Consider the following 16,579-nt stretch of genomic DNA (forward strand, 5'->3'; position numbering starts at 1 on the left):
AGTATCACCCTTAAGCTGGGCAGGAATCAGGCACAATAAAACATAAGGTGTGGGCAAGTACTTTCAGTCTTTATCTATGCCAAGACACAGCTATATAGGGCTGCACTCTTGTAGACACAACCCAAGACAGACATAAGAAGTCTATACTCTGATTTTTTCCTATGGATATATCCATATGAACATCTTTGGTTGAGGATCATGTATTTCTTATATACGTTTTCCATAAAAATCAACAGCCTTTCTCTAGCATTCAACTGTTTATCCACACTCCCCACATCACCACATCAACATTTTATTTGAAGTATCAGTGATAGCATCCCATCAAAATTTAATAGCCACTTTCTATAATTGAAGCGTATTAACTCTTGGTTTCACCTATGCTAAGGTTTATCCTTCTCTTTCTTTTAAAATTCTAATGATATTAAAAATAAAATACCTTTCTACAGCATGACTCAGAAATGCATAATATTCCTTTCTTCAACTCATGGTAAAGGAAACAGATACAAGAAAGGCAAAAGAATTCTCTATTCCAGTCTATAGCTTTATACTGAATCTTGAGTGTCAAACGAACAGGGCTTTTAAGGAAAATGTCAACAACTGTAACAGTTACATAAGATATAGTTAGAAAAATATTTTGCAAGGAAAAATGACAGTTTCTGTCACTTGAGAAGATGATTTATACTTCAGTTTTAGCATGCAAGCAGCCAACATGTGACCTGACATTTACTAAAGGAAATCAAAGAGACGTTCAGCAAGATTACCAAAGGAAAAGCATTAATGGTCCTATACCAGCAGTTCCTCTCTGTACTACAGAAAGATCTGCATAGTCTTCCTCTCAACATTATGCAAAAAAATAGAAAGAGAGGTCACAATAACAGATCTCCCTTTTGGCATTTTGTGCTAACTCGCTCAATTTACGAAGGCCATCTGGTGCTGTTTATGCTGGCCTTTTTGCATCGTGTCTCATGTTGTTCTTTATGGACGAGCATGATTCACGGTTCACATTAACTGTGTGTTTTAAGTTACTTTGCAAGAGAACTTGATGGCTAAAACTGTGCATAAAGAATGTATAGCTGTTGATGTATACGTTCCACACATGACAGAACATAGTGAAAAGGATACCAAATGCAGGGATGTCCAAATAGGAAGGATGGCAGGTCAGGTGAGCTGGCCTGTCATTGCTGGCTCTATTATATACTTCCTGTATGACTTGAAATGATTACACGAGCCCTTTGGGGCTCAGTTTTATCACTTGTTAAATGGAGATCATAATTCCCTATCTCACAGTGATACTGTGAGGCTCATTCATTAATGGGTTCAATTCAATGCTGGGCAGATGGTCAATACAAATTTTATGCACCACTGAAGTAACATTTAACCTCAGAACTTAAGTGGCATATAGCCTTGTGCCAGTCTCTTAGCAGACACAGTATAAATATTATAAATTCACATTACTGAAAATGTTTGAGAGACATGAGTTGTTAGTAGTGCTGATTTTGCATTCCTCAAGTAACAAATCTTCAGGATGACAAATGTAAAAGAACATATTCTTTAAATGCAGTGCAAAACAGGTACTAGCACATCTTCTTGTAATGGTTATAAATGACAAAGAAAAGAGAAAATGGTACAACTCCTGCACTGAGTGTACAGTAATTTAAATGAATCCATGAAACGATTATTTTAAAGTCTCAGGAATGACCATTGATAGTGTCTGGAGGGATTTCAGTTTCGTGTTGGGAGAAGGGTTGTTTTTACTGGCCTCTGCCATTCATGAATGTGACTGCCATTTACCTGTAGAAATACAGCTACAATTCAGCATACTAACGAGTTTAAAAGTGTATCTTGAAGATATTTACAAAGATATAAATACTTACTTTGCTTACTCTGGCAATCAAACAGAAGAAAAAAGTTCTTTTCAAAACATCTTTTTCAAGGTTTCTGAGGACTATTTTTAAATTTTATTGCTAGAAGTAATCTACCATGAAGACCTAAGCACCACCAAGAAATGAATCTCCAGTGTGATTGCTATGCATACCTTGTCACTTCCTCTGCATAGATGACCGATCTTCACTTCTTTCATCTTCTAACTTTGTTCCCCAGTAAGTCGTTCTTTCTATTTCAAAAAAGAAAGACGAAAAAAATAATAGAATGTGTATGTTATCATCATGAGGGAAAAAAAGTGAGAAACAGACATACAGATATTAAATGCCGCCCTCCCAAAGTCTTTTCTGCAGGTGAGGAATGTGTTTCAGCAGGAGGCCAGTGTCCCACTTGTAACTTTTGAAAGCCTTAATCAAGGGTAAGTGGGGCACATCCTACCCTCACAACCTCACAGTAGAAAAAATATTGCCTTCATTTATAGAATAGGAAGATAAAGAGACAAAGAGAGGATACAGCTCACTTTAACTGTCTAGACTAAGATGATAGAATCATATATAGTGTCAGTAGATACAGGGTCCTTCAGAGAGTAATCTGTAGTACATACCTAACATAGGTATCCTGAACCAACCCCTTAGGAGCCTCTCTCTTCTTCTCTCTCCATAGCAGCAACTTAGGAATAACAATTACCTATACATGCACCTAAATTAAATCTAAACGCAAGTGAATATTCTCTTCACTGCCAAGTCTGAGAGAAAAGTCCTATAAAGACTTAAGCATCTTAAAAATTAGGTTTGGGTTACCCACTGTGAGATACCTGGCCTTGGAATGAAATACAGTAAGGCATCAGAGTTCCCCACACATCTACAAGGAGAGCTAAAGACTTCAGATTGGTATTCCCATGCTTGGATATCAGACAGGTCTTCATACCAATGCCTATTCACTCCTCATTCCAATCCTCTCTTTCTGTGAAGATATCAATCATGTTAACGTTATGGCTTCTAAAAGCTTCCCCCCCCGCCTTTTTTTGCTTTATGTCCCGAATTGATTTTCTATTTTTTTCCCCACCTGTTTCAGTACTGCTCTTTCACCCCACAGTATACCGTTATACTTTTCCCACATTTTTCATTTGGTAAGATTTTTCTCTCTTTTGTTGCTGCTTCCACAGTTCGCCTAAGTACTAGAATAGTCTGGCTTATTTTTCTCAAAGCCACCATCTTAGCACTGTTTTATTTTGCTTTAGTGGTCAGAGACCAGCTCCTCTTCTTCTGCTCCTTTGGTGACATAATACTTTGCTCTCTATTTAACTTACTCTGAAATGTGCCAGTACATCTGTGTACCATTCTGAACAGCTGAAAGAATTTATTTTAAATTGTCACTCAGTTTATTAATAAAGAAGAAAAATGCATGTGTATATTTTTTCTTAAAATAGAATATAGGTACTGTACAAAAATGTACATGAAAATAATCTTTAGCCTCAGTCAGACATGTGGCCAATGGGAACCCACAGGCAGAAAAAAGTCCAGACAAAAGATGGGATAGAAATGCTACAGATAAAGAAACTCTTCAAACTTGACTGCCTTAAAGCTGTATAAAGAATATGTGTTGATACAGTGCCATATTGAGATTTTATAGAATGGTTTTCAGACTATTGCATTATTACAGCAGGCTACAATCCTGCAGATGTTTAGACATGAAGAACTTTACTCAGTCATGTCAGTGTTTTCATGACTCGGTCTTAAATTCCTTCTCCAGAGAGTTAATAAGAAAACCTCACTCTTAGATTTATCACAGAAGAGCAGCAGTTGCCAGATACATTTCTGTTGAAACATGAGCATGTACAACAAGAAACACTATATTAAATCTGTGTCCGTTTTCTGAAATGCACTATGCCCATGCTTCAAGGGCTTCAAGGAATATATGGAACATGGAATTCAAATTAAAATGTGTTCATGTATTGTTCTGAATTGGGACATTACTGAACATCAGATATATTGTTCCCCAAGCAACAAATACTATCTTCTTTAGCAAGAACCGTATTTTAACATTGTGAGTAAAAGCAAAAAGAGAAGGCAAACAGCAGGAGTGTGTTAACTACAGTATTTGAGACAGCAAAGTGATACAGCCTGAAAGCCAGAGAACTTACGATAATGCATCTCTAGAACAGAGAGTAGAATTGTCCTTTGTACTTAATATCTACACACTGAGATAGTTAAGCAAGTCTGCATCTAGTTTTAGCCAAAGTCACAGAGCTGGTGGTTCCTCACTAATCCAACGCACCAAAAAAGTCTGCTAAAGATAACCTCAAGGATTAATGGCTGACAGTGGAAATCAATGTACCTGTTTTAGCGTAACCTGAGTATATATTGTTGAAGGCCAGTGGGATAAGCCACCCTTTTAGCATGGCAGATTTCAATACAACAGGATTGCTGTTTTAACTCATGATTTTTTAAATGTAATTCTTACACATAATCACAGTAGTGCAATGCAAAACGCCAAACATTGTATAACTGACACATAATGTCCACTAAAACAGAAAAGCCACAGTTCACTGTATAGCAATGCAAGATGTTCACTTTATGGAAAGAAAGGAGAAATTATCCTTCTAATTGATTAAAACCCCCCAAAACAACATGACTGACTGGAACTCCACTGCCGGGTTTTTTTGACCACTTGAACAATAACATGCAAGTACTTGTTTGAGGACTTGCCACCAAGAGCAGTAAGTTTGAATCTACATTACCTCTTAGCTGACTTCCAGAAAGTAGAACTCCATTGCCCCACTTCTACATCAATTATTTCCTCCATGCAGCAAAGTGTTAGTGAGCTGTAATTTACAGTGAGCCTTAACTAGACTATTGTGCTAATTTTCACAACTTTTACAGGTTCTCCTTCCTTCCTGCTCCTCCCTGTACCGGTCAGACTGCTGACTAATCTTTCTTGAGGAGTTTTAACATTTTTCCTCTCCAATATTCAAAGATCCCTGTGTATGCCACCTCATTCATGGACTGAAAATATTTGCTTTTCTTAACTGAAAAATCTGAGATCTGAAACTAGCAGCAAATTCCTACAAAGAATTAAAAGCACTTGCTCTGAGTGGTTCTCTTTAGGGAAATGTTTCCTTTCAGAAACATACTCACAACAGTAACACAGCTTATAGCAGCTAGGTTTCAATAATCTAAGATATCACATGAAACTTTAAAAGAGTCACTTCCTTGTTGATTGTCTTCCCATAGAAAAAGCCTTGCTCCAACTAACTACTACTAAGAATACTAAAAAGAATTCCTGAACTTACCCAACTAATAGCACTCATGTAAAAGAATCAAATGCTCATTTCTGTTTAATGTGGACTAAAGCATTTGTTCACTGAGACATACTGTTAAAAAGCAACTTAACCACAACTGGAAGTACAGGCCTATGCTGTCCATTATGGAGGTATCACATCTACCAACATGACCAGACTAGAGTTTTATTCCTTTAAAATGGTTAACTAATACTTGCTATCTTGAAACAGGAATCTGATTTAACATAAACTGATTTGAGCTCTAAATGGTCCTTGAATAATCTAGTGTCCTCAGTGTTAGCTTGCTGGGTCTGATAGTTTTATTTTTTAACTTTATGGAACTTTATTCAATTTTCAAGAAAAGAAGTGAGTATCTCCTAAACATATCTTGGAAAACTGTAACCCATTTCTGCTTCACCTGTTCGAGATAATCTTGGTGGAAGTAAGGGAACATACGAAAAGCATAAAACAGCATTTGTGGTCAAACGCAGTTACATGACTGACACTTCAGAGGTGAACCCTCCTAAAACACAGTGGATAAGGCTGAAGTAGGATCTCCATGAAGTGGCACCACTAATCCCATTTTCGGAAAGTGTTGGCTATGAATCTTTTTTGGAATAATTTGATATTTGCCAAAAGACATCCTAGGTGTGGTAACTACAGCTATTTCCTATGCCCATAAGCTCCACAGCCTAACTGTGCAACTTTACTAAAATACTTCTATGCAAAATGCAAATTTTTGTGACATGATGCCACTTCAACCAACAACAGAGAATTGCTTCTATAGTCGAAGTCCTCAAAACACCTGCAAAGACTAAAAGAATGGGGTTTATGCTGAAGTAATATGGAAACAATCAAGGCAAACCAAAACCATTATGTAAAGAAGCAGGTTACTAAAAATAATTAAGAGTAAGTTAGTTATTGATTGCATTTGAACAATCTTGTATTTACTGTCATGGCAGATGAATGCTCATACAATTAGATCATTTGCAAATGGCTGGAATACGTGGACTTAACCCCAGACTTCTCTGGTGTTTGACAAGATGCACTGTGCAAGCCCGTATGCTAAAATATGTTATTGTGAATCAAATCATACAAACTGCAGGTTTTAGCATAAGAATGCTCTGGTCTATGGCAGCTATAGTCCGGGGTGATTTTCCACAGGCAGTGTGACTAACTTGAATAACCACAGCACTTCTGCCTATTTATTCCATATACGTACCTCTTGTATTTTTTCTGTAGCTACAGTCTACTAATCACTGCTGGAAACAAGACAGTAGGCCAGACAGACCCTTGGTCTGGTCCAGAATGTTAATTCTTAAGTTCTTAGGATTTTTAACTGAGGAGAATGTGTTTCTCAAAGTTTTGTTTAATATACATGCATATTGAAATTGCCACATACTTCTCAGGCTATAATAATTCACAATCAAATGCTGCAACGTAGTACGAGCAGGAAGAACATCACTGCAGATGCTGAAACTGACGTACAGCTAATTCAGTTCTTCCAGTGTCTCTCTGATTCACTGCAGCACATTTCACAGTAGAACTGCTGGCTACTGTTAGCCATGAATATCTAGTGCTAGGATTCATACCTTACTGAAAATTTCCATGGAAAAAGCTTTGGAAACAAAAACAAAACACGGACATTATCAACTGTGCATTTTGAAAACAATTATGAAAACTGTGAATGCAATAGCAGATGTGCCTGCTTACAGAAATTTCACCCCATGCATGATGTAACAGGAGCCACACAACTACCGGAAGGGTGTCCCCCGGGATTGACCTGTGTGCAGCTAAGAGCGCATTGCCAGCTTCTGGGCGAGAGCCTCAGAACATCACCACTTTGCAACATCTTTGGACCTGCCTGGGGGAACAATATACCTTCCTTGAGAGCTATGTGAAGCAAACTTACTGCTCTTTTATGCAAAATACAGCAGGGGCCTAGAAGAAGTAGACACACGTGATTCCCAACGCATTGGTCAGAAAAAACAAGCTAGATAGCCAGAAAGTACATGGCTCAGTGGGTATGCTAAGGTTTTGTTCCTGTGCTGAATCAGCAGTTGTATCTGATACTGCTTTTGATCCTTTTTTTGTCTTTAACAAAGATATGTAACTTTCGAGGCAAACTCATATTCTGGGATGTGCTAAACCAGTATTTCATAAAAGGGGAAAAGTTTATCTTAGAGTCATTTTGCTGTCAAATGATTTATTAGAACTCAGAGCCAAAACAGGTAAAAGCCCTAAGGAAGTGCTGTATCTTTCAAATAATTCAACTGTAAGAGGAGTTAAACTCTGTACACAAACATGAGGGTTGGGGTTTGGGAGGAAGGTGAGGAGCAGAGTTTTGCAATCAAATGAAGATTTCCCACACGTATGTCAATGCAACTCTCTGCATCAATACCTGAAAAAGGATTAGGCATTAAAGAAATGCACACTTAAAGATGCTACTAATGAGGTTACTTCTGTATCACAAAGTCTGGATTAGCCAATGAATCTTTCAAACTATCTAACTTGAAAAATAGCGTTTGGCAAAGTCCACTGACATCTGCCACAACTTTATTTAGCCTTCTACATTCCCTGGAGGTACTGCATATGAGCTGCTCTGCAGTACCACACTAGAGCAACTGCAGACAGAAGGGAATGTAGACAGACATGCAAAGTGTTTAAAATAGGAAACACAGGCTCTGTGCTGGGGGCTAGTATAACAGGTGTATATATATTGGGAGCTTATATTAATGAGGCTTCTGTTACACATGTACAAGGCTGCCGGCAGCCTTTTCAGAAGTAGATGGGTATTTTGGTTAAAGTCAGACAGAGTAACCTCATAGTAACCTCTAGTCTGGCTCACAGCCACTAGGGAGGACTCTGAAGGACTGTCCCTTGGTGCTGCATTGATTAGATTTCTTCCCATAATACATCCAGTGTTTTTGCTCAGTAAACCTTACTAACAATTGAATCAAGAATAAAGAGTGAGAGGGGAAATAAAAGCTGATCTCCATGTGAAAATGGGCCATAAAATTAACAAGGTTCTCAACATCAAGTAATTCTGTCTGCTCTATTGTGGCCAGAAAATCAGAGCCTGTAAAATACATAAGCAAGCAAGGAGAAAAAAACCAAACAAAAAAATTCCAGAATTTATACAACATCAAAGTCGAATATTTAAACACACAACAGCTAAGAAATCTAAAAGCTTAACTTTCCCTACTAACATTTAAATATCTCCTTGTCCATATATTGTACCTGCATCACTTTTGGATAGTAGTTATGTTGGCAAACACAGATTTTCCACTATCTTTTATGGTGCTGTGGAAATGTTTATACAAGTTTCCTAATTTCCATGTCTTGCAGCATCAACAGTGCATAGAAAGCACCTTTACAAAAACAAACAGAAAAGCCACACACTCTTAAATAAAATGTGGATGATAAACTGGGACATAACAAGTCTACAGTGGAGTAATTTTTCTTCTGAGAACATTAGCATCAATGCACTGGGGTACCGTAATCCCAGAACACACTCTAATCTAGTTGCTGGATACTGAAAGTGTACTGCTGTCAGTTGGACTGTATGGTTGATTTGTTTCAGTGAAGGCAGACTGAGCCTGTCCAGTAGGAGACATTTTGAATGTACAATACTTTAAGTACAATTGTAAACAAACTTTCACAGAAAATTTTCATGTGAATGAGAATTTGCAAATGCAAAGATTCAGCACAAAAGTCTCTCAGACTTGCTGAATTCTTTAATGACATTTCAGTCTTTTGCCTTTTGCAGCATGCTAATCTGCCTCCTCCAAAGATAGCTGATATTGTCTATACAAAAGGTTGGGCTGGTAGAAAATCAGGAACCTGCAAAGTTTGGTGGTGGATTACCAATATTTTTTGCTAGAATGATCCTTAGTTGCTAAAAAAGAAACCAAACTCCAAATCATCATCATTGGAAAGACAACTGTAACACTGAACATTCCAAATAAATAGCCCATTCATTTAAGAAAGGAACACCACTTTCTGTCAATAATGAATCATCTAAGTTCTGAGTAACAATTATAACACTCATCTACTTGGTAATTCATGTAAGAAAAACTATGATCTTTCTAACGTAAACATAATCTACTACCAAGTATTAAAGTAGAAAGGATGAATAGGATTGTCATGACTTCAACTATCCACACTGCATGAAAATGATAAGTAAACTAAGTATTTTGCAATATCTAGAGTAAGATGGGAACATAATACATAGGATTGCTTTAATAAGGCATTTGAGAATACACAAATAATTAATTTATATCTTCTCTAATAGCACAACTGCTCTCAGAATGGTCTGTTATCCAGAAATTATCAATATAGATAGGAAGACCGGTATAGCATGCACTGCAATTTTTAAAGGTTTATAGCTGTATCTGAATACCAGACTAGATCTTAAGATCTCAAGTGTATCTACTCAAGCTACACATGTTATCATAACTGGGACCTGACAAAGTATAAGGAAAAAAAGCTTCTTGCTACATGAAAACAGGTGTCTAATATCAAAGGGAAACAATGGTAATGACCTTTAAATACTGGCATTCGTTTGAGGTCTCTCCCTGAGATCTTTCAAACGAATGACTCTGGTAAAGTAATGTCAAAAAGCAGTAATCAGACAAAAAATACCTAAGTAAAAAGTCGTCACCACAAGAAGCCTAACACAGCTGATGCTGAATGTTAGCAAGCCTTTTCGCTTCTAGAAACATGGGCACTGCAATTTTTACAATTTTGTTTAAAAAACTGATCTGATAATTTCTGACCCTTTGACATTAACTATGGGAAAGGAATGAAAGCTGGCCATTCACCTGGCACTAGCTTACATTCCTAGGCACTGCTGATCTGTAAAGTCCTTTTGAGTGTCCAAACACTGTGCAAACTAATTGCTTGCAAACTACTTGCAAAAACTTGCAATCTACATTCAGAGGAGAAAGGTCTTACCTAAAAATAAAAAAAAAATCAATTACAAAATAAGCCCAGGCATCTTCATGAAAGAAAATGAGATTTTTCATGGAGGTTCTTTATGTGTTTGGGAGCTTAAAACAACCGTGTGGCAAATATATGATACATTTTGCACAAATGGCACTTCAAATATTCAAATACAACTTAAGTTTTTGAGTGCCATGCCCTTCCTATATGCAACACCTCCTTTTCAGAAAAGGCTCAGAAAAGAATCAGACGCTTGATATACTCCACCGTGGTAGTCTGTCCTCTACCATTCAAACAAGCAACGCATGGAACTGTAGGATGAATTCCAAAACGTACACTAACAACATACCGTACTAAGAGGCCTATTAAGTCTTTCATTTATGCAATAGGTATTTAAGTATGATGAACTAAAAACATATATACTTATAAATTTATCTGACACATAAATGTGCAGTAAGTTACAAAAGCATGAGTATCAACATCACTAAAAACAAGCTGCTTCCGCAAACCTCTCAGAAAGGCAGTTGTGTACAGAACCGGACACGGCAAAATTTTGCAGGGAATCTACACAGTTTTTCATCCTCTTCACTGCCCTAGCATTCAGGGAAACTCTAGGCCTTTCCCTGGCTTTGGGCAGAACAACAGTCAACAGTCCTTCTTAGAATTATTGGAAAGCTGCAGACCTCAGCTGAGAGATCCCAAAAGAGAGTTGTTAATCTATTCAGTTGTAGGATGCATTGTTCATATGTGTGCTCTGCTGGTGGAGTACTGGAGTATTCTGGCCAGCATTGTCCTCCTAAGTTCACTATATGCTCCCATGTGCCATGAGGATAACAGAAAGGACACTGCAAGTCCCACTTTCCTTTCAGTTTCTTTGTCAACTCTGAATACAGTTTGTGACATTACACTAATGAGAGGGAGGCAGGTCACGGAAGGTATGTGCAGGTAACTCACCCCCAAGCACTTTAACTACCACACAGAGAAGTCTTCCTTTCTTCTTGGAGCATCTGTCTACAAGCCACACTCTTGTGGCTCACACACAGTAATCTGATGTACAAGACTTCAACTAAAAATAGATGGCAATAAAGTTCTGCCAAAAGAGGTGTCTGCTCTGGATCGTTCCACCAGCAAATGGTGTTTCCAAAAACTATGTGTGGAACCCTGTATGGCTGCTTTCCAGATGTCAGCAATGCAGATGCATCTCAAGGAAGCAGTGGAACATGCTTGCCGCCTGTTAAAATGAAACATGTAATGGGAAGGGACCTAGTGGACCAGACAAACACAATATAAGCCCTCATTATTGCTACTTTAAAAAAAATCCTTTGAGATATTGCCTAAGATATGGTTTATCAAAGCAGTAAACATTTTAAAGAAGTCTTGGCATGAATGTTTGTATTCTGCCTGCTGAGGCAGCTGTCCCTAGGAAGCATATATTTATACGTAAAAATCACAAAAATATGCTATTACAGTTATGAATGCATAAGGCTAGGAAGTACTATCATAAGCTGCTTTGTAGTTCCAAGGTGGTTATTTTGAATTAATGGAAAAACACTTATTAATCCCCCAAGGAACCTAGATTTCAGACACTGAGTAAAAAATGCTCTTCTGTAAGAGGAAAGAAAACCTTATTAACTCCTACTTACACCTTCAGAGAATTGCCTGGAAATCCAGATGTCTTATCTCTGTAACCTATGATCTGAGTTCAGATCATTTGCGCCTTTGTCTCCAATTTCACCTCACCTAAACTTGCTTTGCATTGAGTTATTTTTTGTTACATAAATACCTACTTGTGGAGGCTACTGTTCAACTGAAACTGAAAATCTCTTTCAGAACTTCCCCCTTTATTTACTGTTGGGGCAACAAGAATGTTTGAAATTAATTCATAAGTCATGTGAGATGACTTGGGGCATTTTTGGTCCAATGCGATGGTCCTACCAGTTTGATGACTGAAAACATCACTGTTTCTTGCCGATCCTTTAAAAAAGCAAAGCCTTTGATCAACACAATGGGTGAGGGTCAGTCTCAGAAAATGAGTGACCCAAGAAAAAGCTCATGAGAAAGCTCACTTCACCTTCACGTGGAAGTGAAAATATAGGTAATATAGACACGCTCTCACTGTAGTTGGTTATTTGCTGGAATATGGTGCTGATACTTTTATATTCAAGTTGTGTTAAAAATCCTCCCAGTTAATACACCGTTAACATGACTGAGTCATGTAGTTCACATTTTTATCACTAACGGTGATAGGTATATTTGCAGCATATTGGAGGAACTTCAAAGTAATTTATAAGCATTAACGATAGGGAAGTATTAATCCTTACTTTGCAGGTGAAGAACATATGTACAAGACGCTTCTGTGCTTTTGTGTGAATCACTGTGGCAGAGGCAGAAACTGAACTTGAATTACCTACAACCTCTATTACATCTATATGAACAGCTTTCTGAAAGAGCATGGTAGACATAGGAAGCTGTTGTGAGAAGAAAACAGAAAGCAATTTTCAGTGTAATCCTCTTAAAAGAAAGTCTAGCATCTGTATGCAACTCCCATCTCAAAAGCCAAAACCAAACCCCAACAAAACCCAAGAACAAAACAGCACATGCTGTATTTCTAGAGAGAACCGTAGTCAAGTGTGGCAATGTCTCTGTCCCTCCTTGCTCAGTCCATAACAGCAATCCCCACCTGGCAGTCTTGTTTGGAGGACTTACTCCCTGTTACGTAATTCCAGATTTTTCTTGCAGCTTTGAGATTTCGCTGTGCATGTATGGGTGAGAAAGAAAGGAAGAACAACTCTACAGAAGGAGTTTCAGATGCTTTATTTTTACTGCCGTACACACCGTTTTCTGAGGTGTTTGGCACTAAGGGCGCAATCTATTAAAATGATTGATTGATTGCATTTTAAAAATAGAAGTACTGTTCTGATACTGGGATTAACTATTATCATTAAGATATGGCAGAATTTTGAATAGCTTTGAAGCTGCACCCTACTGTGAATGCAAAGCGTCCTTCCCCATCCCCCCTTGCCCACGTTATACACACAAAACAGAGTTTTTCATAAAGGAAGCAAGTAAATGTCACTAACTTCACTCCTCGCACGGTGAGTACTGTATCCATAGGACCACAGTAACAACTCCATAGTGTCCTTTCAATTCCCGTCGTGCATTTTTAGTTTTCTTTCAGCAAACTTGTAGCCTCCCCCCCTTTTTTTCTGAACAACATTATGTGTTGCTCTATGTGAGAAGTTCAATCATAGCTATTTTGAAGGTTCTTATTTTTAAATACCCTATATATTCTAGATCAAATCTTGGTTATTGAAGGGGTTGCAAATAATATTTGGAATAAATGGCATAATATGGTGGCCCAGTACAGTGTAAGCAGGTTCTGATTCAGAGCTGGGTGAGCGACTGCAGCTACAGGGAGACCCTGCCAGCAGCACATTCGTGCCAATAGAAAAGAACAGTTGATGGCATCTACCCAAGGTCAGCTCCTCAAATTCGGGAGCTGGTTTTCTTCCAGACACTGTAAAGTCGCTTGTTTAAATGCAGCCAGTCGGCAACAATTAAGCGTCTAAATAAAACATGCAGATTTTGTACTCCTTTTGAAATCTCCTCCATGCCACGCTGTTTATTTTCTATTTCTCACAGTCTTCATTATCCAACAATCAGGCTACAAAATGGCGGTCAGAGTGAGGCAGACATTTTGTAACTGTCTCATTAAAAGCCTAACAGAACAATGAAAATGCGGCGAATGAAAAGAAGCAATCCGAGGAGCCAAAAGGAGCATGTAGCACTACAACGACCGAGCTTTTAAGCAAACCCTTTATCTTATTTTGTAGCAAAGTTAAAACAAAGCCGCACTGAGAAGCAACCTGACAGCATTTTACCCCCGTGCAGGCAAAATATAGTCTAGGGCGGCCCTTTTCAAAACACTTTCACTTCGGCGAGTGCAGCTCGTCACCTATCTGAGCAAAGACTCTTCTGTGCCCCTGTCTACTGTGTGCCATATGGACTCACGACCACCCATTGACAGTGACTCAGTCACTATAATCTTAACCACATTCTTCCCTTGAAAGTCCAGACACTAATGTTTTCTATTACAGCTCCAGGAACTTTACAGTCTTCAGCACAGCTTTTAAAGCACTTGCAACAAAATCAGCAAACGAACGTTTAAAGAATGGAGCCTACCTCCATCTCTGCAGATAACTTTTCATTCAAATTTAACTATCTGATGTGTAATAAGCTAAGGACAGCAAAAGCAGAACAAAGTAATACCATAGCTGATAAAAGCAAAAAGCCACAAGAATTAATAAGCACATTCCTTTTTTTTAACTGTGTGCCCACCAGACTGCTCGTAGAAGTATTAGCAACTGATATATCCTAAGCAAATATGCAAATCTTTAGGAAAAACTGCAAAGCACATGCTACTCATTAAAGATTTAGGTACCTGCCAAATTTCAGGTTTAGAGATTCAGACATTTTTACACTGTTCCCTGAGGAAAAACAAAAACAAAAACAAAAACACCCCCAAAAAACGAAACCTACAATACCTTTTAACACAGAAAAACTATGTTTTTGTCACCCTCCTATAAGTAAAAAATGGCTGAGGGGATTTTGCTTACATTTTTTAATGATACAAAATGAACAAAGCGGCTGGGCTAATGTTATATTTGAAAAAGGGGATATAGGTTTAAAAAAACCACCCTGGAATTCTATAATGAAAAACAAAATTATTATTAATTTTAATGCAGCTCTGATTTTGAGGGACTTGTAATATAAAACTTAAACCAACAAAACAGGTGAGGAATAATTACATAGGCATGCTGAAAACACAGGCATTATACAGCTACATTGACATTAGAAGAGATTAGGCTAAAGCAATGCATCTCTGTTCCCTCTTTTCTTACGAAGACTCACACTCCAGTGTGATGCTGCTACTTGATATTCAATGAACCAGGTCATGAAACAGGCAACTGAATGGCAAGAAATGGCTGGCCCTCAAAAGCCAAAGTTAGGTAACCCTTCCCAGAGTGCAGGTGGCAGAGTGAACCAGCTACCTGGAAAAACAGCCTGGAGAAGCTTATTTTGAAACTTTATCTCTTGGTGGTAAATGGAAGAAAGCTGGTGTGCCTGACTGCGTTGAAAGAAAACTACTCTGAGCCCCCAGAGAGCGCAGGGTAAAATGTTCTCAGAAAAGGGAAGAATTTAGCCCTATAGTTTACATAGGACTGTGACACATTTGCCAGTAACACTGTATCTCTCTGTGCTTTTCCACCTGAGAAATTTCCAAGCTATACACTAACCCATCCCTTACAAGCAAGTAAGAGATACAGCAAGTGAAAGGTGATTTGTTTGGGCCACCTAGACCTGTAGTATATATAAGAGGACAGGAGGAGAATTATTACCACAGCCTGTACCCTTGGCCGAGCCAGAGCTGCCTGGGACAGGCACATGTGTGACACTGTTAACATATGGCGTAGGTCCCACTCCAGACTGTGCTACAGCAAGCCCTGAGAGAGATGTGTCTGAAGAGTCCAGCTGCTAAACAACCCCCTCCAGCACTCACGTGAAGGCTGTCTCTTACAACACAATATAGCCCTCTGTTTTATGGGAGATGTTATTTCTCCGAGACGTATTTTGCAGCGTCCCGTATCTTTGCAGTGGGGCTAGCAATCTGCCGCACTGCCATGACAACAGGTGGGATAGTTCTTTCAAAACTTGAACAAACCTGCCAAAATCCGGATGCCTGCCAAGCTTACTACATAGATGCTATGTTCAAAGGTTATGACTCATCTCTAAAACCACCAATTTAAAAGCAACATTGATTACAGTTGTCCTTTGCTTTTGTTACAAAACCCGAAAATCACACAAAGAATTCTGAGTTTTGTTACAAACTTGAAAACAGGCCAAAGTTCACGAAGAAGCTCCCTAAAGGTCATGATCCTTCAGAGTTAAGCTAACTCCAATCCGAACTGGGAGAAGGAAGCTCTGAGTTAACACAAGGTTCCACACTGGAAGTGTGGGAAATTTGTGGTTTGACAAGATTTCCTTGCAAAGCCAGGTGAAGTTCAGTGGTTTCTGTGATATTTCACAAAGAATGTCTACGTGCCTTTGAACTTGAAATTCAAAGCAGAATCCAGCCGCTGCAAACTTAAACACAGCAAGACAAAGATTAAGAAAAAAATGTTTGCATGAGCTCCTGGGAAGAATATACTGAGTTTCACCTGCTGACATTTGAAAATGCAACAGTCTACACACCCTACTGTTCAACTTCGATTTAGATAACAACATTAGGGAGGTATGGTAGAGGCACTGTTGCATTACACTTTTGACTTATCTAAGTGAGGTACCTGTGGGTGGACTGCAGAGTCCCTGTTAACATTGCTGCCCACTGCTGTTCTTGCAACTACTCACACTGATTTCTAGAAGTTATGCAGTGCCATCCCCACAGGCTGCATTACAGCCCCTCTTCTAGAACCA

The 16,579-nt window shown here is 38.5% G+C and overlaps 1 long non-coding RNA gene across 1 annotated transcript in view; it reads right to left on the reverse strand.

Annotated features, from left to right (window-relative positions):
- Positions 1-2,065: 2,065 nt before the first annotated feature.
- The window catches only part of LOC127021547 (uncharacterized), an 82,201-nt gene continuing 67,687 nt past the window's right edge, over positions 2,066-16,579 (reverse strand). Inside the window, exon 6 of the long non-coding RNA XR_007767234.1 lies at positions 2,066-2,113. This is a non-coding gene — a long non-coding RNA (uncharacterized LOC127021547). The remainder of the gene's footprint in view (positions 2,114-16,579) is intronic.

This window comes from Gymnogyps californianus, chromosome 1 (assembly GCF_018139145.2).
Source record: "Gymnogyps californianus isolate 813 chromosome 1, ASM1813914v2, whole genome shotgun sequence".
NCBI classification, from domain to species: domain Eukaryota; kingdom Metazoa; phylum Chordata; class Aves; order Accipitriformes; family Cathartidae; genus Gymnogyps; species Gymnogyps californianus.